We start from the raw sequence: 23,590 nt of genomic DNA, 5'->3' as shown, positions 1-23,590 counted from the left end.
GCATATGCCAGAGCCATTCTTGAACAAGTATGAGAAAACATATGTGAATGTTCACCCCAGTGTAGTTTTTAGAAGAAGTGACTTGAATGCAATCCAGGGAGGAATGGACAATCAAATGTGGCCCATGAACACTATGTAATACTGTGCAGTAGTTAGCAAAAAAGACTAGATCTAAATACAGAGACATGAGTAGGTTTGAAAACATGGAAAATAAATAGAATGGGCTTATAATGTAACAGCATTTATGTAAATGTAATGTATATGCACATGAAACAAAAGCACAGGCAAATAAATTATGCATACCAAATGTATCAGTATGATTACTATGGAGACAAAGAAATGTAAGTGGAGAAGTTGTTAAAATAGAAGGAAGGAAAGAAAGAAGAAAGAAATGATGAAACAAGGGCGGAAATGATGGAGGGCCTTACATAAATCTCAAATAATAGTGTCCTAAGGATTTGGGACTAATCAAATACTCCATCACAAGTCCAAAAGTAAATTATTAGAATGAATAATAAAAGCTTATTTAAGTAGGACTGTAGATAAATGAGAGGTAGATCTATACATGTACGTGGGTACATAGGTAAGTAGGTAGATGAGAGAAAGAGAGAGGTGTGGATAGATAATAGGTAAATGATATAAACAGATGATAGATAGATAGATGATATATGTATATACAGGTAGATAAAAAGGAGAGAAAACCTTCCTTGAAATTAAATACTCAAGTTTTAAGGCAGAATATTAAAAAGTGGTGAATTCTGACATTTCTTCTTGACATTTTCTAAAATGTATAATTTATTTGATCTATATATTTACCTAGAATAATATTGGCTGATTTCTCCTACAAAGGTCTGTGAATGTGTTTTCTCAAAATAAAGGTGACTTTTCTCCTTTACAACATTCCTATATTCCATCCTATGTTCCACAAACCATTTCCTGGGCAACTGGCTACAGCTTTTGCCTACAAGTTGCTAAGTCACTAGCATAAACTCCTCCTGGGACAAACACCAGTCATTTCAAAGAACAGCCTGACAATTTATGTTTTGTAAACATAATAAAAACAATAAAATAATCCAATAACTGAATCTACATGTATTGTCTCAGGTGGTCTTTACAATAGCCTACTAAAATAGAAAGGCTATATTTTTATTATGAATATACTATTTATCACCAATTTATTTATGAATAGGATTATTATGGTATTTATAAGAAATGACTACTTTCTTATACTATCTTTATTATTCTTTTCCTCTGCCATGTTGCACAAATAACAATTATCAATTATAGACATTATAAATACCTTATAAAAGTTCATCATAAGTGAATACAATATTCATATGGTGATGTAAAAAATTCAAATTCACAAATAAAAAATCCTTTTCTTCTTAATAACAGAGTCCCAAATTTAACAAAACTGTTGTATTATCCTGATGAGATTGCTTTTACAATGTCTGGTCCAATTAATACTACTTGTATCTTCTTTCAATGTGTTTTGTTCCTATCTCTTCCTGGGCTGAATGAAACAGAATGATCCAATTTGAACTGCATGCCTATTTAGCTAAATGAGAATATTCAGTGGTCTAGTTAATCTTGAGCCATTGCAAGGCCTCAAATAGAATGAGGTAATATATTCTATCCTTACTAGCTCAGCCCTCCTCTTTTTTTTTTTCCTAAGAAGAAAGGTTTATGTTGTGGGAGAAGCAGAAGGTCGTAGGTCATAACCACACAGCATGGGGAAACAGGGGAGACAGCCATCTCTATGTGAATTTACAATCCTATCTGTGCAGGTCACTGCCAGCATTGAGGGAGACAGGGGCCCAGAGTTTGGGCAGGAACCTCACATTTTACTTCATCCAAGTGAGGGGAAAAAAGGAATAGCCCTATGACCAATACCACACAAGGAATCTCCGCTATTTCAGTAGTCTTTCCACTGTGCAGATGCACAATCCTTGACCAGTCAACAGACTTTCAATGGTCATGTCATCTCCCTTCAAATCTCTTTCAAACTGTTACAGATAGAGCCTGGGCCCTGCCTCCTAGCTTCCTCCCCCCCTCCACATACCTTTATCCTTGATGAAAGCTACTTTAACGCTTTCCTTCGTCGAGGGACAGTGCTTTCAGGGGGAAAACATTGGGCTGTATACATGCATTTGATCAAAAACGTTTGAAATGTGCACAAAAGCAGCCAAGTCAGGAAAAGAAAAGGACCACTGCATCAAGATGTCATAGCCATAAAAGAGCTAGTTAGTTGTAAAAGCTCTGGCGGACTAAACGGCTAAGTTAAACAAAGCACAATTACAGCTATCCTGTGCTTTCTCCCATTCCTTTCTCTCTATCAATGCATATAAAACTCACTAATTAGTATTGCATCATTGTCCTGAATTCTGATTTCACTTCATTTTCTGGACAGTCCTGCTTTTGTGTCTGCCAACAGAGGACGAAAACTCATTTTTATGGAACTCTTGCATTTTTCAAAGTATTTCACCCACTCTTCTTTCAATCATGTGCATTTTTTTCTATGAATAAACAGAGAAAAATACACATTATGAACCATAACACATTATTCTTTCTCCAATAATTCACTGTTTTAAAATTAGAAATATCCAAATACATTCAGAGACTTCTTTGAGTAACGTAATGGAAGACTTTTCATAAATTCTAATTTAAATACAAGCTTAAGGCGGCATTATTCAACATTCTCCAGGATTAAAACAAGTAAACAAACAAACAAACAAAAAACAATTAACAGCTTAGCTGATTTGTCCAGGAAATGCCCTAAGATTATGCCAGATTGTCTACCCTTCCATTCTTACCACTGACACCCAGTAGCACTGGGGTAGCATGCCAGTTCTAAGGCAACCAGAAGGCATAAAAATCTGGGCAGGATAGCAGTGATTAAACACACTAACATCTAAAGTCGGAAAATACCAGTGTGCAAGGTAAGGTGTGATATAATAAGGCGATGCACACACTCCACACACAAAAAACAAAACCCACAAGAAACCGCATCGGTCCTTGGTAGGAAAACAAAGCCCAGAAGCGGCTTCCCTGCAGCAACCTTGAGACCTGAGGGCCGAAGGCCGTCCTTTAGGCAACTGCAGCTCAGTGGCTGCTAGACTCCTCTTCCTTCTGAACGGATTCTGAATGACTGTGGCCTTAAGCCTCCGTGAAACAGGGTAGATGGGTGATAAGAAAATGGGTTTGGGGAGCTCTCTAGAGGAATTTCTCTACAAAGAGAAATTAATCTTCTAGTAGGATCTCCAATGTTGTAAGTAATTGGAGAAAACGGAATGCATAGAAATTTTATAATACTTGGAGATAAAGGACATGAAACCTGGGCATGAAATAAGTATATGCCCAAGATTATCTATCTATCAATCTATCTCTAAAATGAATGCTAATTCTAATAATTTTTATAAGAAAATCAGCAAATTCAAGGGAAAAATAGCTCAAGAATACAAAATTACCTGACTTTTATCTTGTGAGGGTTTTTTTAATATCATTAGTTCATGTCATTTAATAGCTGGAAGAGACATATTGATACCAGTATACAAAACATGGTTCTATTCTTCTGGTTTTATTCATGAAGATTTGATAGTGTCTCTAGTATGCCATCATGTGACATTCACATGTATATCCATTTTCTATGTAGTTTTCTTTCCCCTCCACCCCGGAATGTAAAGCATTTTATAAATCAAAGTATAGTTGTCATACAATATTATATTAGGATCGGATGTACATCAGAGTGATTTAACATTTAAATACCTTATGAAGTGATCACCAGAAGTAGTCTAGTATCCATCTATCACCATATAGAGTCACTATGATATTACTGACTCTATTGTCTATGCTGTACATTACATGCTGTGACTTACTTATGCTGTAAGTTTGGCATTTTCATTGTTTTTAGTGTGTATTAATAAGCACTACAACCAAGTGCATTTTGAAAATATATTCATATGTTTCCTTTGTTCATTTGTGATAACAAATGTTAACACCTTTTGAAGTGATACTTGGTAAGTATTAGTGTTTCCTTCTCTATTCAATTATTTTATAAAACTCTTGTTTTGCTTTCAGGGAACACAGTATCAATTAGCTCTATTTTTATTTCATTATTAAATATTAGAATGGTTGACTCTTCCTCAGTGCTTCCTACAGAGGTGGCAGCCAGATCCTCCTTGGCTCTGTGGCTGCCTCAGGCCCCTGGTGAAGCCCCAAATCGTCTTTAAGAGGACCAAGAAGTTCATCTGATACCAGTCAGACCAATATGTCAAGATTAAGCAGAACTGGCGGAAACCTAGAGGCACTGACAATGGGGTGCACAGAAGATTCAAGGACAGATCTTGATGCCCAAGCCTGGTTACGGGAGCAACTAGAACACAAAGCAGATGCTGCCCAGAGACTTTCGGAAGTTCCTGGTCCACAGTGCCAAGGAGTTTGAAGTGCCGCCGATGTGCAACAAATCTCCCTGTGCTGAGATTGCTCACAATGTTTCCTCAAAGAACCGCAAAGCCATTGTGCAAAGAGCAGCCCAGCTGGCTCTCAGTCACCAATCCCAATGCCAGGCTGCGCGGGGAAGAAAATGAGTAGACAGCTTGTGTGCACATTGTACTTGTGTTAATAAAACCATAAAACTCTGCCATCTGGCATTTCAAAAAAAATGGTTGGACATTTGGCTAATTACTATGAATGTAAAATTTTTGTCTCTAAAAATATTAGACTGTCAATCCATTTATTATTCTGTAACTGAAGAAAAATAATGTATCAATATTTTAATGTCATTTTATATAGTCTAAAATTGAAAATTCAAAAGGACTTGGATTATAAAAATTGTTCTAGGAATGAAGTTTTGGATTAATCATTTATAATTTAAAATTATTTTTATTAAAATATTTAAAATCACAATTGCCTTCTCTCACATTTGAGTAAGCACAGTCAGGTAAGTCCTTTGGAATCTTGGGTTCTGACAGTGTCTCTGGGTTATCATTTGTCTCATTTTATAATTTTTTCTAAAAGTGAGAGGCTTAATGCATATTAACTAATAATGTCTGCCATACAGACTTTTTTTCAAAACTACATCTCCTTATTAAAAAAGAACGCCATACCTGTGAATGTAGAAACACATGTAAATGTATGCATAATCACCCTTATCAATATTTAGAGACAGAATGATTTATTCCCTGGACAGTTGGTTTCTAGATAACAAGGAATTTTCACTTATACAAATTCTAACTATATGTAATATATCATAACCTCTTATATACCACTACAACTCTAGTCAGATTTCTTCTAGTTATATACTAGTGGTCCAATAGACTTTTCAGGCACCAAATAGTTGGTTTCATTCAAGAACCATAAAAGTATCACATAGTGATAAGACATACATAGAGTATATACCCTTGATATGGTAATGGCACTTGACCTCTATAGTATCCCCCAAACCCATAACCCGGTCTCATAATGAGAAAAATATCAGACAGATCCTAAACAACACCTGACCAGTAATCCTCAACCTGTGAAATATTTTTTAAATGTTTCCTAATCTGCTCAATGAAAAAAATGATGCCATTTACTAGCTGTACTTCTTTGAGCACATACATCCAAAAATTGAAATACTGATTCTCACAGTCCCTTGTACATTGTAGGAGTTGAAAATTGTTGCATGGAAAAATGGATAAGGTGCTGCTTAATGCTTCTGAAGGAGTCTGTATTTAGTGTTAATTTGTTTTCTCTTCTCACGTCACACCTGAATATTTCCAGGCCCTTTAAGAAACAGTCATTGGGGGAGGGGTTGCTGCTGTTGATTCTAAAAGTTATAAATTTTGTTCCTTTTTAATGGTAGCTGTGATATTTGGAACAATTTCTTCTAAACATCAAATGTTTTATATCTATTTGGATAGTTACAGGCCGTTCTAAGTACCAGAATGCAAAATACTTTGCTTAAAATCATGCACACACATTAAAAAAATCCCATAAACAAAATTTTCCAGTTTTAAACATAACACAACACAAACAATACCGCATATGGGGGGGATGGGAAGAGCTCTGCCAATGCCTGGGGCCTTTGGCAATACTAATGCTTGGTGCAATCTTTTGAAGAATTCCAAAGCCTGTGGCAAACTGTTCCCATGCACGTTCCAGCCAGGGACACAGCTGTACGGTACTGATGGGTCACTTGGAACACGCGTAACTCTGAACAAAGCATTGCAAAACGGATGCTTCTCACTCCTCTTCTGCCTTGCTAAAAATAAACTTTCAAATATCCTCTTATAAAAGAGATGCTATAAAGATGAGTGAAATCTTTTCTGCAAAGTATGCAGAGATTCTGGGCAAAACCAATGGATGAATACAGCACTAAAGTCACCAGCAATTCACTAGCCAGATCCCATTATCATATTTATAACTTCTATTTGACATAACTGTTCATAACTTCCCACCAGCATAAACATGAACTAGTCATTTGCTTTTCATTACTATGAAACAAAGCTTAAATTCTGTGCTAATATTTATATATTCATGATAATGGTAATGGGCTTTTTCATTAAACATGCCCTGAAGAATTCCAAGAGTTGCAGGTGCCTAGATTTCTCTGGAACTTAATGGAAAATCTATTCATTTGTGATGCATTGTGTGTGAACACAACAACAAACAAAAATCAATGTCTAATATGCATTGGAGAGAATTTGTAAAAGACAGAAAATGAAAAATTTCCAAGAGTTAAGGTAAAAATTATCCTTTTGACCCAATGAAAACGCTATTAATGGTTTTATAATTTCAGCAAAAACACATCCTAAATAGCTGCTGCTGCTTGTTTTCTTCTTTAGCTTGAATAAAAGCCAAAGAAAATCTAGAAGCCAAGGCCTATCTTTGTTATATAAAAAAAAAAAGTATAGGGAGAGAACCAAGATGGTGGCATAGGTAAACAACTGTACTTGCTGCCTCTCACAACCACATCAAAACTACAACTAAAAGACAAAATAACTATCATCCTGAATCACAGGAAAGCTGGCTGAGTGGAAGTTCTACAACTAGAAGTAAAGAAAAAAGTGCATTGAGACTGGTAGGAGGTACGGAGGAGCGGAAGCCCACGCAGAAAGAGCTGGAAACCTGGTGTGCTTTTTTTTTTTCTTTTTTTCTTTCAATTGGGAGGTAGATACAAGCTCCCGATTGCTCTGAACTCCAGTTCCAAGCGAGACTCTGGGGACCCAGACTCATACAGGGAGAAACTGAACTGTCTGCATCAGGCCAGAACAAAGGGCAGCTTTCTCTCAGAGGTGCTCACAGCAATCATTGGTCCTGTGCGGGGGTGCAGGATGTGGAGAATCAGGGACCTCTCTGGTGCAGGGCTGACTGGAAGCCATTGCTGTTTGCTCCACCCTGGTGATTCCCTGAGACCCTGCCTCACCCAATTTACAACCTCATCCAAGCTGTGCACAGTGGCTTTTGCATATGAATGGCCTGTCCTTTCTCAGCCTAAAACCTGTCAAACTGCAGCTGGGTCAGAGAGCCCCAAATCTTCCAAAAGAAGGCCAAAGGCCCAGCAGCAGCAGCAGCCTGCCTTGCTTCACAGCTGGTCCTCGTCTGGGCACTTCCAAACCCCATACAAAGAGGAGGAATTTTCAGATCTCTCTGTAGCTCTTGCTGGGTGGCCCCAGGCAGTGGCTGACTTTGCACTTCCTTGGAGATCCAAGAGCCAGTGTACCCAGTGGTCAGTGTGAGACCATACCAGATTACAACTCTTCACATCCATAAGCAACACACCCAAGGGGCAGACTCAGTGAGCACCAAAGCCCCACTGAAGCAAGTCCTGTCCCATAAAGGGTGTCTCCTGCACAGCAGCTCTTCCAGTGTAGACACAGCTGGTCCTCACAGCCAATTGGCCTGGAGGTCAATTCCTCCCAGTGATACCAACAACAATCAAGGCTTAACTACAACAAGACTGTGCACACAGCCCACAAAGGGGTGCACCAAGAGTGTCCACCTCAGGTGATTGGGGAGGCTGAGCTACTGGGCCCTATAGGACACCTACCACACAAGGCCACTCTATCAACACAGGGAAGCAGCCAAAATGCAGAGACAAAGAAACATGTCACAGATGAAAAAATGGAGGAAACAAACTACTGGATATAGAGTTCAAAACCACAGTTATAAGGTTACTCAAGAATCTTCTAGAAACCTCTGAGGAACTTAGTGATACCTTCAAGGATCTTAGTGAGAATGCCAAAAAAAATGGGAAAGGATCAGTCAGAAATTAAGCATACACTGACTAAAATAAAGAATAATATACAGAGATTCAACAGTAGACTACAGGATCCCAAAAATCAAGTCAAAGGTTTGAAATATGAAGAAGCAAAAAACACCCAACCTGAAGAGCAAAAAATATAAAAGAACCCAAAAATATGAAGATAGTGTAAGGAACCTCTGGGACAACTTCAAGAGTACCAACATCCGAATTATGGGGATGCCAGAATGCTGAGAACCAAGATCAACAGTAATTAATATAAATGCAAGAAGTCTGGTCAGAAGGCTGAATGGGGCTTTTTGATATTTACAGGGTGAATATCTGCATTTTATTACCCACTGCCGATGACTCAATGGCCTAAAGCAAACTCCCCCAACTGATAATCTTACTGTTTACTAAACAATCACCTTTGATATGTCTGGTTGCATTCCTGAAAGGCAATGTGTATTCTAGTAAATAAGAGCAGATGGGAACAGAGATTCAGTGGAACTTGGTCCCTTGTACCAAGATCACAACTGGCTTCCCCCATAATTTCCAAATTTATATTTCTTGTCTTGTGTTTTAATTTGCACGTCAGACCTTTCTTCAAGTCTTTGAACCTGAGGCCATGTGGGCTGTGGCTTCACACCAGAAGAAGAGAGAGAGCAAGATATTGAAAACCTATTTGAAGAAATAATGACAGAAAATGTCCCCTACCTGGTGAAAGAGGTAGACTTACAAGTCCAGGAAGTGCAGAGAACCCCAAACAAGAGGAATCCAAAGAGGACCACACCATAATTAAAATGCCAAGGGCAAAAGACACATCATAATTAAAATGCCAAGGGCAAAAGACAAAGAGAGAATCTTAAAAGCAGTAAGAGAAAAACAGTTAGTTACCTACAAGGGAGTACCCATACTACTGTCAGCTGATTTCTCAACAGAACTATGCAGGCCAGAAGGGAGTGGCAAGAAATATTCAAAATGATGAATAGCAAGAACCTACAATCAAGATTACTCTACCCAGCAAAGCTCTCATTTAGCATTGAAGGTCAGATAAAGAGCTTCACAGACAAGAAAAAGCTAAAGGAATTCATCACCACCAAACCAGTATTATATGAAATGCTGAAGGGTATTCTCTAAGAATAGGAAGAAAAAGAAAAAGGTAAAGATAAAAAATTATGAACAACAAAGTGACAGCAAATACATATCTATCAACAAGTGAATCTAAAAAGCAAATGAATAAAAAATCTGATGAACAGAATAAACTGGTGAATGTAATAGAATTAGTAACATAGAAAGGGAGCAGACTGACAATTCTTGGGGGGAAAGGGATGTGGGGGGTGTGAGAAGAGATTGGACAAAAATCTTACACCTATGGATGAGGACAGTGGTGGGGGGTGAGGGCATGGGGTGGGGTGGGAACCAGGTGGAGGGAAGCTATGGGGGGGGGAAAGAGGAATATCTGTAATAATCTGAACAATAAAGATTTTTTTAAAAAAGAAGGAACTTGTTCACATTAAAATAAAAAAGTATATCTTTTAGCTTAATGCCTTGAGGATTCTGTGTCAGAGGATAAATGTCCTGTCCAGGTGGATGCTGAAAGAACAAATGTGAAAAGTTGCGCTCAGTTTTTGTCTCTCTCAAATGAAGGGGCAGAAATATCACAAGAGACTTTCTTAGAAATCCAGGAGAGAAATCATGATTTGGACCAAGGTGCCATAGAAGTAAAGATGATGAATGTGATCATCTTTTAAAAATACATTTAGGGTTATACAATTCTTGAAGATAGTGATGACAGAACTTGCTGATACATTTTATATGGTTATATTAAAATAACAAAGAGCAAGGATGGCTCCTATGATTTTTTTTTTCCTGAGCAACAGATAGTGCCACCATTTGCTAAAACATGGAAGACTTGGGGAATAACAATATATTTACCAATGGGGAATCAGAGTGCTATCTGAGTTGTATAAAATATTTATTAGACACCTAATGGAAATGCAGAAATGGAAATGAGATATGTAAATTTGGTGGGGTGGTGAGGACTATGAGATAAATTTGAGAATCATCAACATATAGATATAATGTAAAGCCTTACACACATTAAAATCGTGTTTGTAAAGAGAGAATAAAAGAAGACCACGTTAAAAGCCTTTAACATTTAGAGATGGGGGCAAAATGCCAGCAAAGAAGATGAAGAAAGTGTAACCAAGGAACTTATCTACCAAAGCCTCCTTTCTAGATGAAATTCAATTTTTCTTTTAAAAAGGGATCTATGGCTTATATCTCAGATGAAGGCTGATGTTACAGACGATGACTTCTAGTGTAATTACATGGATCCTAAGATGTCCCTATTGGTATCAGTGAATAATATAAAGATCTGTACAAATTTGCAAAATTACCAAAGGGGTAATCACCAACTGGTTCCAAAGCTTTTAAAAAAATATTTGAAGTATAAAGTACATTTATTAAATAATTAGAGTTCACTCATCTTCAGTGTACATATTGATAATTGTGTATACATATGTAAATGTCTTTTTTTCTGACATCAAATTGTGTGCTTCTCTAATGCCAATTCAATTCAGTTCTGACATCAACTCCTGGAGTTAGCACAGACCTTACAGGTTAAGGAATCAGTCCCACAAGACTGGCCCCACTTTTGCCACCAATTTCCAGCAGGAGGTGAAAGGGGAGAGACACCCATACTTCTGACCAACAAGCTATAAATCAGGAATTCCCATAAACCCACCCTCAGGCATGTCACTCTTGATGTGCTCACTATCTCAGAAATTCCCAAAACCCTAACATTTAGGACTTCCATGGAGGTTTCATTATACAGGTATGGTTGATACAGTTACTGCTTATTGGTTATTAACCTCAATTCCAGTCCCTCTCCCCTCTCTGAAGGTCAAGGGTGGAGCTAAAAGTTCTGATCCACTAGGCTTTGTCTTTCTGGTGAAGAACCCTGTCCTAAAACCATGTGCAGGTTCCACATAGCAGCCATCTCATCCTATATAATAAAAGGGTAATATGCAAATTAACCTAACGGCAGAACAACCAGTCGCTATAATGTGCACTGACCACCAGGGGGCAGATGCTCAATGCAGGAGCTGCCCCCATCCCGCAGGCCCCGATCGCCCGATGGGGAATGGTGAACCGGGGGTGGTGGCAGCAGACACAGGTGGCACCAGGCCAAGGCCCCCACCCTGCCAGTCACCCCATGACCGGCTTCGGGGGATGGGGCTGGCGAGTGGGCAGGAACAGCCAACCTCTTGGTACCTCCCCGCAACCGGCAGGCTCTGATTGACTGATGGCGAATAGGGAACTGGAGGTGGGTGGCAGTGGGGGGTGGGGCCGGCAGCCAGGGAAGTTGGCCCTGATCTCAGGCCAGGCCTAAGGACTGTATCCCGTGCATGAATTTCATGCACTAGGCCTCTAGTTAGCATATAAAAGACACTCCTCACTCAGAAGATTCCAAGAATTTTAGAAGTTCTGTGCCAGGAACAGGAAATGCCTTATTTATTGAATTATTTACTTATTTAGATTGATTTTTAGAGAGAGGGGAGGGGAGGAAAAAGAAATAAACATCAATCATCTGATCAGCTGCCTTCTGCATGCCTCCTACCAGGGACTGAGCCCATAACCCAGGCATGTGCCCTGACTGGGAATCAAACCAGCAACCTTTCAGTGCAAGGGAACCAATTGCACCACACCAGCCAAGGCAAATATTTATTTTTTAATACCAAAACACATATACACCCTAGAAGCAAAACTCAGAACAAGATACAGAATATTTTGGGAATTTGCTTCCCTAATGTGTTGACAACTCTTTTAGGCTCCAACATCAACAATCCTTGTAAACCTTCCAAGGATTCCCCCAACAAAGCCAGACTGAGATTCTAGTGACATCTCAAAGACAAACTTGTGACAGGTTTGATCTATGGAACATCCTATAAAACATACTGAATATCCAAAAGATTTTTAGTTGTCTATATTCAGCAGGACAAAGAGAATGGTGAGAGAGATTTCTGAATCTGAGTTCACCTGTTGTTAGGAAACAATATATTCTATATAATTATCAGAGCAGTGTAAAACAACACTGAGCAACCAAAGATTGTGTCATTATCTTTTCAAGACAAATTGTTAATGTAAAAAGACATATCATGTTTTCATGTTTTTTTTCCCAAAGTCATCTAGAATATTTTTTAACTATATAAAGATTATATATATATATATATATATATATATATATATATATATATAGTGTGTATATATGTGTGTGTGTGTGTGTGTGTGTATATGTGTGTATATATATATATATATGCACATATATATCAGATTTCCCAACCACCTTCTCCATTAGCCTCTAGGAAAAAGTGAGGCTCCAATTTGCCCTCATTCTCTCTCTCCAACTGGTTAAACCTTGAGAGAAAAAAATTATTTTCTAGTGAGCCTTACCTAGTGGAGCCTTACTTTCCCTCCACAAACCCTACTGTGGCTCTGAACACTAGAAAATAGTATGACATCGGAGGATCCTAAAATTTGGAGAAAAATATTTCCATCAATCTTGGCCCTTTGGTTCTCTATTAATATAATGTCTATCTTTTTCTTCTGACACATTCTCTGTCCTTTGTTTTGGCTGCTCTGTGATTTGAGTGAGGAGAAGGTGTAATCTCAGAGACTACTTCTGCCCAGGTCCACTGCCCTCTGACTTTTGATTGGGTTCAGCCAATGCAACTTTTGGCAGGAGATAAAAAGAACAAGGGTTTGGAGTAGTCACGAGGGTCCCTTAAATGGCTTGAGTTTTCATAGGCTCTAGGGACCCTGTTTCCTTGTATAGACATTGTAGTCCTAGTTGTCATAATGGTTTTCAGCCCATGCTACCTCCTTGGTGTCTCAATATCCCTTATTTGTTCCCTTTGACCTTCCCAAACCACTTTATTTTTATTTACAGTTTATAGTCAGTCTTATTTTCTATTAGTTTTGACAGATACTTTACGAAGTGATCCCCCAGATACTTCCAGTACCCACCTGCTGCCATACATAATTATTAGACTATTATTATCTATACCCCGTATGCTGTACTTTAAGTCCTGGTGACTATTTGTAACTACAAATTTATTTCTTCATCCCTTCATCTTTTTCACCCAGTTTCCAAACCCACCTCCCCTCTGGCAACCATTGGTCTGTTCTCTGTGACTATGAGTCTATTTCTGTTTTGTTTCATTTATACTGTTCTTTAGATTCCACATATAAGTGAAATCATATGGTATTTGTCTTTCTCTGACTAACATATTTCACTTAGCATAATACCCTCTAGGTCCATCCATGCTGTCACAAATGGTAAGATTTCACTCTTGTCTATGGCCAAGTAATATTCCATTGTGTAAATGAACCACCACGTTTTTATCCACTTGTCTATTGATGGGCACTTGGGTTGTTTTCATATTTTGATTATTGTAAATAATGTTGCAATGAACATAGGGGTGCACATATTCTTTTGAATTAGTGTTTTGGGTTTCTGGCTAAATGTACTTTATATTTCCTGTCAGGACGCTGACTGATAAAGTCCCTTAGTCTGCATTTAATTATTTTCGAATTTCTTATGTAACAACATAAGGAGGAATGTTAATGAATCCTGAAACTGAAATAAAATGTCATTAAGAGTCCCTTAATATGCTCCCTTACATCACTGGCTCTCAGAGTGTTCTCTATCGAACTACACCCAAAGGATCATGGGACCTGTAACTCATTCTGCTTCTCATTCTCAAAATCATATCTCACTCATGAGTAAGGAAACCTTTTCTCCTTCCTTGTAGCTTCTTCTTTAACTTATCCTTCCTTACTGTGCTGTATCCTCCCCTGCATGGCCCTAATTAGTGAGGGCAGTCTGTGGTTGACTTTTTGGGCTTCTTGGTTTCTATCTCTGGGAAGAAAAAAATTGCTTTCAATTAGTTAAACTACTATGGACAGAATCTCTTAGATCCAGCACTCTCTTGCAACAATACCCACTACCTTTCTGATCCTGACAATTGCCTTTGAAAACTTCCTTTCTGGTTCTATTTACTGTTCAAAAAAATTTCCCCTCTCATAGGTTCTACATGCTTGAGCAATATTTCATTCCCTTTTATGTTAAGAACCAGCATATGTTGACTTCTTGTCCAATTAATGCATCACACCTAGTGATGGTGAATTCAATTAGCATGTGGGCAAAGATCTTCCCATCAATTTTCAGTATTCCTTATAGATGTTCCAAATATTATAGCAATCTGACTTCATGTTAAAATTCCAGGTTCTTCAACGCAGGGGTAAGAATCTTTTTTTATAGACAATAGTCCCTGAATTATTTCATCTAGAAATTTACTGTGGGGCTAATTATTATAAATTCAAATAGTAAAGCATAATGCAAACTCTCTGATGGAAACATGCATTTTTGCATGGCTGGTGTGTCTCAGTTGTTTGAGTGTCATGCCATGCACCAAGAGGTTGCTGATTCAATTCCCAGTCAGGGCTCATGCCCAGGTTGTAGGCTTGATCTTCACTGGGGGGCATACAGGAGGCAGCCAATCAATATTTCTCTCACACATAGATGTTTCTCTCTTTCTCTCCCTTCCTCTCTCTCTAAAAACTCAATAAAAATGTATTTTTTTAAAAAAGAAAAAGAAACATGCATTTTTAACTTTAGCTCATATACTCTTATCTAACCTCTGGGTTCAGCACATCCATAATATGTTTTCCCTATAAGAAGGTATTTCTTCTACTATACCTGTGCATATCTTGGACTGACTCCTAGTCTTGGACATCATTCCAATGACTTTCTGGTGATATGACGCAGTATATCTAGCTTGTTTCTACAGTGTAAGTTAAATTAGGCATGCCAGACAAACATACTAATAATTCAAAACTCTGAAAGGTAGTCCTCACATACAGTATGTGCTAGAAATTCTGGAAAGATATACAGGTGCAGTTCCATCCAAGGGTGGGGGGATAGCAATCCTAACATACGTGGATCATAAACACAAAATTGATGCCTGAAAGATGAATGCCTAAGTTTTCATAGTCTTTAGATAATGATTTAACAGACACATTTGGAGGCTGAGGTTACTTGGGGTTCTGATGGACATAAACAGATAGTGGGATAGGGATTCTGGCTGTTTTCATCTACACAGAAGCTAAGTATGAGTGCTGGGGTTTTTTGTTGTTGTGTTTTGTTTTTTGTTTTTTTGTTTTTTTGGCTGCATATTATTATTACAGTTCATTTTAATGATAAATATAAATTAGTAAAAAATATGTTTTTAATATAACTCCTCCTAGGCTTCTTCTTCTTCCCATTAAAATTCTATTAGATTATTAGTAATGTATCCAAGAATTCATGATGACATTTTCTTTCCTATTGCACTTATATTCTAAAGCATATTGCTGCTAAGTAAAAATAAATGAATGTGTTTCTTATATCTGAAACAGACCCTTTTTTTAGTATCCAAAAATGATAAGCCAGACCCAATATGGAGGGGAAAACAGAGCTACAGTGTAAGTAACTAAAAATGGGGGGGGAAAATTCTGATCAAACACAGGGTCCATTCGCTTTCTGTGTCAAAACTCTTTGGAATATGTGTCCACACAAGTTGAAATCTAAATTTCCAGTCCAAAGGGGTAGGGCAGAAAGACTAGCCCAGCCATCTGCAATGCAGATAACTCAAAGATGGATGTGGGCCAACACTGGGCCTAATTTCAATGATTCCATGAGTCCATGAGTTAAGATTTTATTATTTCCAATTTTCGTTTGATTATTTTTTCCAAAGAAACCTGAAAGACAGCTGACTGTGCATATGAGATTGGTATGGATTAGCTCTTGCTACTCAATGTAGGATACAATAGTATATCATGCAGATGATGCCCATAGAGAAAAGAGTAATATAAAGAGAACTTTTCATGAAGACAAGAATTTTGCCTCAGGTACTGGACTAACAATTAATGAATCTCACTTGTGTTTAAATGACATTTTGCTTTTTTGTAAAGAATGACTATCTTATAAGGCTGACATTTATAAGAATATATATATTTTAGAAAAATATATATATTTTAGAAAAATGTAAATATAACATATTCATGCTAAAACAAGCTCATAGCTTTTCATTCACTAATTATTTTCCATTAGTTGTTTGCTGTATTGAAACATGGTTTTATTTTTTTCCACATAATTGCTCTACTGACTGTCTCAAAGGAAAGAAACCAAGAAGTAATAGTGAAATTAAAGCTCTATTTCAAATTAGTTGGCCAATGATGGCTTGAAAGGGGTCTTGGAATTATTATTTTTTAATTATGTTTCAGAATCTTTTGGGAACGCTTTAAGCAACTTGACACTGAATTATGTGTTCCATGGTTAGAACAGATAGCAGAACCAGAATTCTGTGTCTGTTTCATGTACTATTGATCTCTGGCTATGTGAAGAGTTTATCCTATCAATTTTCCAGCTATAAGCCTAGGTTTAATAATATTAGCTACTATTTGTTGAGTACCCACTATGTGAAAACTCTGTTATAAATGCTTATTTAATCCTCACAACAAACCTAGGATATTACTACTATTATCATGCACATTTTATGGGTAAGAAAATTGAAGGTGTAGAAAGGTTCTTAACTAATAAGTGTATAGCCAGCACTTACAATCAGGTAATCTTGTCCAGGGTAGTTAACCACTATCATCTCTAAATACATAAAATCCTGTATAAATAAAACTGTTATTATAGCTGAGGTTTTCTGGGATATTCAAATATAACTAATAAATGTGAAAAGATAAACTTTAGCATTTAGTTGGTTTTTCTGAAAAATGCATGAGTCATGTCTTTTAGCCATCTCTTTATATTGCATAATCCCAGTTGGAAAAGAATGCATTATACTGTACCAACACAGAAATACAATAAGTAGAACCATTTAACCGTATTATATTCAGGAGAAACTAAAGCATTTAAGTGCCAAGAATTTCCCTTCATACAGTTTGCTTCATACTAGCCTCTGTAAGCTGTCTTGTCCATTGAAAAAGTGTCCTCTGAAGTGAATAGAAAATATTTTTGCAGATGTTCAGTGGTATTCATAAATTCCTACAAACACCCACAAATTTCCCCCTGAGACTCGGCTAATTTTCACTTCATAGATCTGTGAAATATTTTAAAATAAAAGAAGCATGTCAGGAAATCTTGGGTTGTCTGGTTCCTTCCTTCTTGGCTCCTGGTATTTTACCTCTTATTCCATTTTGCCATATTTTTCTGTGAAAGAAATATGTGTATATTCAATTAATTTATTCAACATTTCCTTAAGAAAAAAATTTCAACACATAAGGAAGTTAAAGGAATTCTAGGGGAAATTCACTGCCTAGTTTCTTCTATTAACATCTACATTGGTTTCATCACATATCTTTTTATCTGCCTATCCATCCACATCCATCAATCTTATTTTTTTGATGCAAAGTAAATTTCAGATATATGTAGCTTGCCTTTAATTATTTCAACATACATATAGTTTACTATAATCCATTATTGTTTATAATGGTTTTAATTGTTATGTAAAATTTACATTCAATAAATTCAGAAATCTGAATTGTATATTTACTAATTTTGACAATACATACATCTGTGTATTCCAAACTCCTATCAAGATAGAGATCATGACCATCACCCCATATTCAATACTTTTTTGTTAATCCTCACACACACACAGAGAGAGAGAGAGAGAGAGAGAGAGAGAGAGAGAAAGAGAAACATCTATGTGAGAGATACACATCAATTGATTGATTGGTTGCCTCCCACATGTTCCCCAACCAGAGCCAGAGAACAGAATCAAACCCAGGACCCTCTAGTCCACGGGCCAATGCTCTATCCACTAAGCCAAACCAGCTAGGGTTTCAATCATTTTAAAAATAATTTTAACCCTTATTATTTTGTCTGCTTCATAGGATCTATAACTAATAAATCTTAAGTAGTTTATTATCCTCATGTCAATTTCATAATATTGTGCCTACTCAGTTTGAGAATTATCTTAAGAATCCTATAGTTTCTTACACAGAAAGTTGTCCAAAGAAGTAGGAAGCCTATGTTTATTGCTTGGAAGCAGTTTCCAGGTTATAGAACAGGGAGAGAGAAACCAAATGTGTCCAAGTGGTCTCACTGATCAGAGCAAACAGATCAGAGTCAAGAGCAAAGTGATTGGGATTCATGTGCCAAGAGAAGAGAAAGCTACAGGATGGTGAGAGCACTAGAAGTCTGTGTGGGAGGCAGGAGGCATCCCATCAAGCATTTGGTGGAGTACTAACCTTCACATGCATAAGAGAAATGACCCAAGGTTGGGAAAAGAACCACTGAAAGATAATAAGGTGAATAATTCTAGGAGTTCAACAGGGTAAAGAATAATCTGTTTTTCTACCAGTCAGAAGAGAAAGATGTTATAATACATGGAGTGTGAAGTAGAGTCCTCAGAAGTGTATCACTTTAACAACCCAGCTAAATCAGCCTCAGACTAAAAGGCTGCTCTAGGCTCCTCTTAGCAAAGCTAAAAGACAAATCATGAAAGGGTCAAACTGATGCCAAGTGACTTAATTACCTTCCAGGGGGAAAAAAAGCCTAAAATTATTTAAATTAATAAATAAAATCCAGTACTTAAGATCCTAAATTAACAATGTTCAGCATGTAATTAAAAATTATTCATGCACAGAAACATATCTGAGAGAAATAACCCAACCAATCAAAACAAAACCAGAAATGAAAAAGGTGATGGAAATAAGAGAAAAAGACATCAGAATAGCTATTACAAATATGTTCCATATGATCAAAAACTTTGAAGAAATTGAACATGATAAAATAAATAAAATAAATTTAAAAATGACCCAAATCAAACTCATGGAGATGAAAAATACCTTCTGTGAAAAATATACTGGATATGATTAAAAGTAGATTAGACATTGCAGGAAAAAATCAGTAAACTTAAATACATAACCATAGCAACTATCTATATATATAAAAGCCAAGCGACCAGAACAGCAGAATGACTGGAATGACCGGTCACTATGATGCGCACTGCAGCAGCCAACCAGCCTGATGGGGGCCCCAATTGGTCCCCCCAACCTCCCGCAGCCCCTCCCCCCAGCCAGCCCCACCCCCAAACGCCCCCCCAATCTGTGGTAGGGCCGGCCAGTCAACTGCCCATGGCTCTTCCCCCTGGCCTGCCCTGGCCCTGATCGGCACCCCCACCCTGATCAGGGGCAGGGCCAGCTGGCCAAACTCCCAATGCCCCTTCCTCATGTAGGCCCAGCCCCGATTGTCCCCCATTGGGGTGGGCCAGCTGGACCCCACCCCTTCATAAATTCGTGTACCAGGCCTCTCGTTCAAAATAATGCCCAGAGAGGATAAAAATTTTGACTAGAAAATGAACAGTGAATCAGACCTGTGGGTCAGTGTCAAGTATAATGTAATTAATGTCTGTAATTGAACAAAAATGGAAAATAAAATTGATGAAGATCAAAAATTGGTTGATGCAAAGAAAATTTTAAACCTTAAGTTTCAAAAGGCACAACACAATCTAGGCAGAATACACTAAGAGGAGCCAATTCTAAGGCATTTCATAAATCACTAAAAACCAACATTTTATTTACTTGTTTGTTTTCAATGCTATTACTAAATTATTTTCTTTGCAGGGACATTTTTCAGAAGAAATATGCACTTTATGATTTTGACAGTTGTAGCAAAATCAATAACTAGTAGTAGGAAGCTTCTGAAATGACCCCCAATGATCTCTGCCTCCTTATGTAATCTCTGTCCTCTGAGTGTGGGCTGTACCTAGTGACTCTCTTCTAAGTATTACAAAATAGCAAAAGGGATGGGATGCCACTTTTGAAATAGGGTTAAAAATTTACCAGGATCTTCTTCTCCCTCTCCCTCTTCGTCCCCCTCTCCCCTAACCCCCTCAGGAGAAAGTCCTATATTGTAAATAGTCCTATGAAGAAATTCACATTGATGTCTCAGGACAAGAGTCTGTAAGGAGCTGAGGACTGCCAATAGCCCGAGCAGACACCTTGAGAGCAGCCTCATGAGAGACCCTGAGAAAGGCAGTCAGCTAAGCCATCCTATTTCCTAACCCACAGAAATGTTGACATAGTAAAGGCTGATGTTCTCTTTAGCTATGTTGCAGGGCAAATCTGTAAAGAGGCAACAGATAGCTAATACAAAAGACTGGAGAGTTGTGTTATGGGAGTGTGGGAAATCAGCTAGGCTCTGTGACTGGCTGGCGATTAACCTCTGATGCCAAACCCCTGGCTGGTCTGACTGAAAAGTAAGTTTGAAATTAAAAAAAAAAAAAAATTTGAGTAAGTTTGAGTAAATTTAGAAATTACATCAATTACTAACTTTCAGAAGACATAAGAAAAATATTAGTTAAACCACTCATATTAAATATTTGACTATCACATGTCTAACGTTGAAAAGTATAATTTTTCTTATATTTTATTGTTTTTAGAATAGTAAATTTGAAAAATAAAATGGGACACAAATAACTTTCTTATATTCATCAATAGCTCCTCAACGTCAGCTATGATAGACTCTAACTCCAATGCCACTTTGGATTAAAATCTTTCCATGAAGATTTACTGGATGCTAGAATTGAATTACGGTGCTCTGTTCACCCTCACTTGTCTGCGCTTCCCTCAGTCATGGATACTGGTTTTCATTCATTGCAAGCATCACGCTCCATGCTCCATGTATTTCCGGTGTGCTCACCTTTATGGGGGTACAACCTCACTACAAGTAGCTGTATCATGATGAATGAGGAAAGTCCTTCAGCATTTGCTTTTCTCACACCTTCTCCACCCCTGGTAGTATTAGCACATGCAAACATTTCATACAAGAGACCTAAACCCAATAGATGTACTATTTTCCAAGAGGAATGTAATTGTCAAAATTGATTTAAAAATAAAAAACTGACAAATAACAAAAAAAACTTGAAAGTTGAAAGTGGTTTTAATTTTAAAACATTTATTTAAAGTATTTTGTTGTTGTAAAACAAAACCTATCAGGTTCTGGCATAAATGCAATTTTTCTACCAAGCAAATGCCAAAAGGAGGCTTCTCTGTATGGGACTGCCATCTAGTGGGCAGTGCTGTGGGGCTGGCTAACAATAGTGGTAAAGTTGGTTAGGGGTTGGTGAGCAGAGCCAGTTTTATCCACACACATTTATGGAGTAGCTGCCACGGGCATGGCACTTTCTTATAAGCAGGGAAAGATTTTTGAAATGATTGGGGAAAAAAACTTGGTCCCTGAGTTCAAATATTCACTATTGCTTTTTTAAAAATATATGTTTTATAGATTTTAGAGAGGAAGTGAGAGGGATAGAGAGATAGAAACATCAATAATGAGAGAGAATCACTGATTGGCAGCCTCCTGTGCACCCCACACTAGGGATCCAGCCCACAACCATAGGCATGTGCCCTGACTGGGAATGGAACCATGACCTCCTGGTTCATAGGTAGACGCTCAATCACTGAGCCATGCCAGCTGGGCCAAATATTCACTGTTTTATCTAGACATTTAAAACCACAACCTACCAAATAATCCTTCTTAACCGCAATGAGTCAACATTATTTTAAAGGTTACTATTATATATTCAAAAAGCCTCTTGCTTTCTATACTTTATCCCCTCCTCCTTTCACCCAGTCTGCTATGAATTTAAAAGAAATTGTGAAGAATAAACGAAGAGTTGTTTTGAACCAAATGAGCAATTTAAAGAACCAATGTGTAATGTAAACACTATTAATATTATAAATTCTACCTGTATCTTTAGTCAATGATTAGCAAATTTCCTCAAGAAAAGTTAGTTTTCCCTAAGCAAAAAAAATCACTTGTGACATTTACTGTGTAGACTTGAAATTCATTTTGTCTATGGAGTTTAATATTTAAAGAAAACTCAAATAAAACTCCCCTGCATGAAAATTTATAAACCTTGTAAATTTAGTAAGCACTAAAAGGTGAAATAGATGTGTAAATTAATTCATTATAGACAATAATAATGCTGAAGAGCCATTAAAAGGTTGCTGTTTAAGCAATATTTTACAGAATGCAATATCACTAGTGGTTTTATAAAAGCTTGCTAAAATTAAAAAAAATTGAGACATAGACATCTATTTAAAAATTAACCTAATTATTAAAACAGTATGACATACTTTGTTCATTTTTATATTGGTGTAGAATGTTTTGACTGGTAATTGCAATAAAAATTTAAAAAAGAAAGAAATATCTCTCAAAAATGAAAATGAGAACACTTAGCACATTCAGGATAAATAACTATAAAATATTATAATTACTCATGAGATTATAATGATATATTTCTGAGGAAGTCATGAGAAAAACAATTTCTAATATTTTTTCATATCACAGTTAACTAAAAATAATAGTTTCAATTTGTGTTGTGCTTTTGTAGTTCATAAAATGATTTTACAAATCTTATTTCAGTCACAACTGCAAGCAGATATTTCTTTTTTAAAATTAAATCTTTACTGTTAAAAATATTACATATGTCCCTCCCCCTTTTTTTCACACATTAGATACTCATATTTAACAAGATGGTAGACCAGCACTTCTTTAGTCAACTATCTATAAAATGGTTGTGACACTTTAAGTTACTAGAAGATGTGATTAATCTTCCTTTTTTTAGTGTCATCAATGCATTTACTGCAGCATCAGAGGGAAAATCTAAATCTATTTGTAAGTGCAATTTTCTATTACATATTTGACAGAAAACCATGCTTTACTGTCCTAAACAGTATATTGTACAGCAGAAGAAAGCTAGCTTTGGGGATGATTTACTTTTTTTTTTTTTTTAATGTTTTTATTGATTTCAGAGAGGAAGGGAGAAGGAGAGAGAGAAACATCAATGATGAGAATCATTGATTGGCTGCCTCCTGCACTGGGGATGGAGCCTGCAGCCTGGGTATGTGCCCTTGACTGGAATCGAACCCAGGACCCTTCAGTCTGCAGTCCGACGCTCTAACCACTGAGCAAAACAGGCTGATGTACTTCTTACTGAAAACTCCTAGTTCATTGTATGTGCTAAAAGATTTTCAGAAATACATTTCACCTAAATGTTCTGGAATACTTTTTTGATCCCAAACGTCCGAGGCCTTTCCTTCGAAAGGCTTCATGTTTGCCATTCAAGTGCATGCATAGTTAACTCCGCTTCATAAATTAGCAACAATTTTCCACCATAAGCCTACATTTGTTTTGTTTGTTAGTTTGGGTATGCTGAGTTTTTATTTTGTTTTCCCAGTTCTCTGCGTGGTCAGCATTAATTTTAGCTGGCACATAATCCTGGAGTGTTTTTCTAGGACACA

Source organism: Eptesicus fuscus, chromosome 6, assembly GCF_027574615.1.
Source record: "Eptesicus fuscus isolate TK198812 chromosome 6, DD_ASM_mEF_20220401, whole genome shotgun sequence".
Taxonomy (NCBI): Eukaryota; Metazoa; Chordata; class Mammalia; order Chiroptera; family Vespertilionidae; genus Eptesicus; species Eptesicus fuscus.
This window is presented reverse-complemented; position numbering follows the sequence as displayed.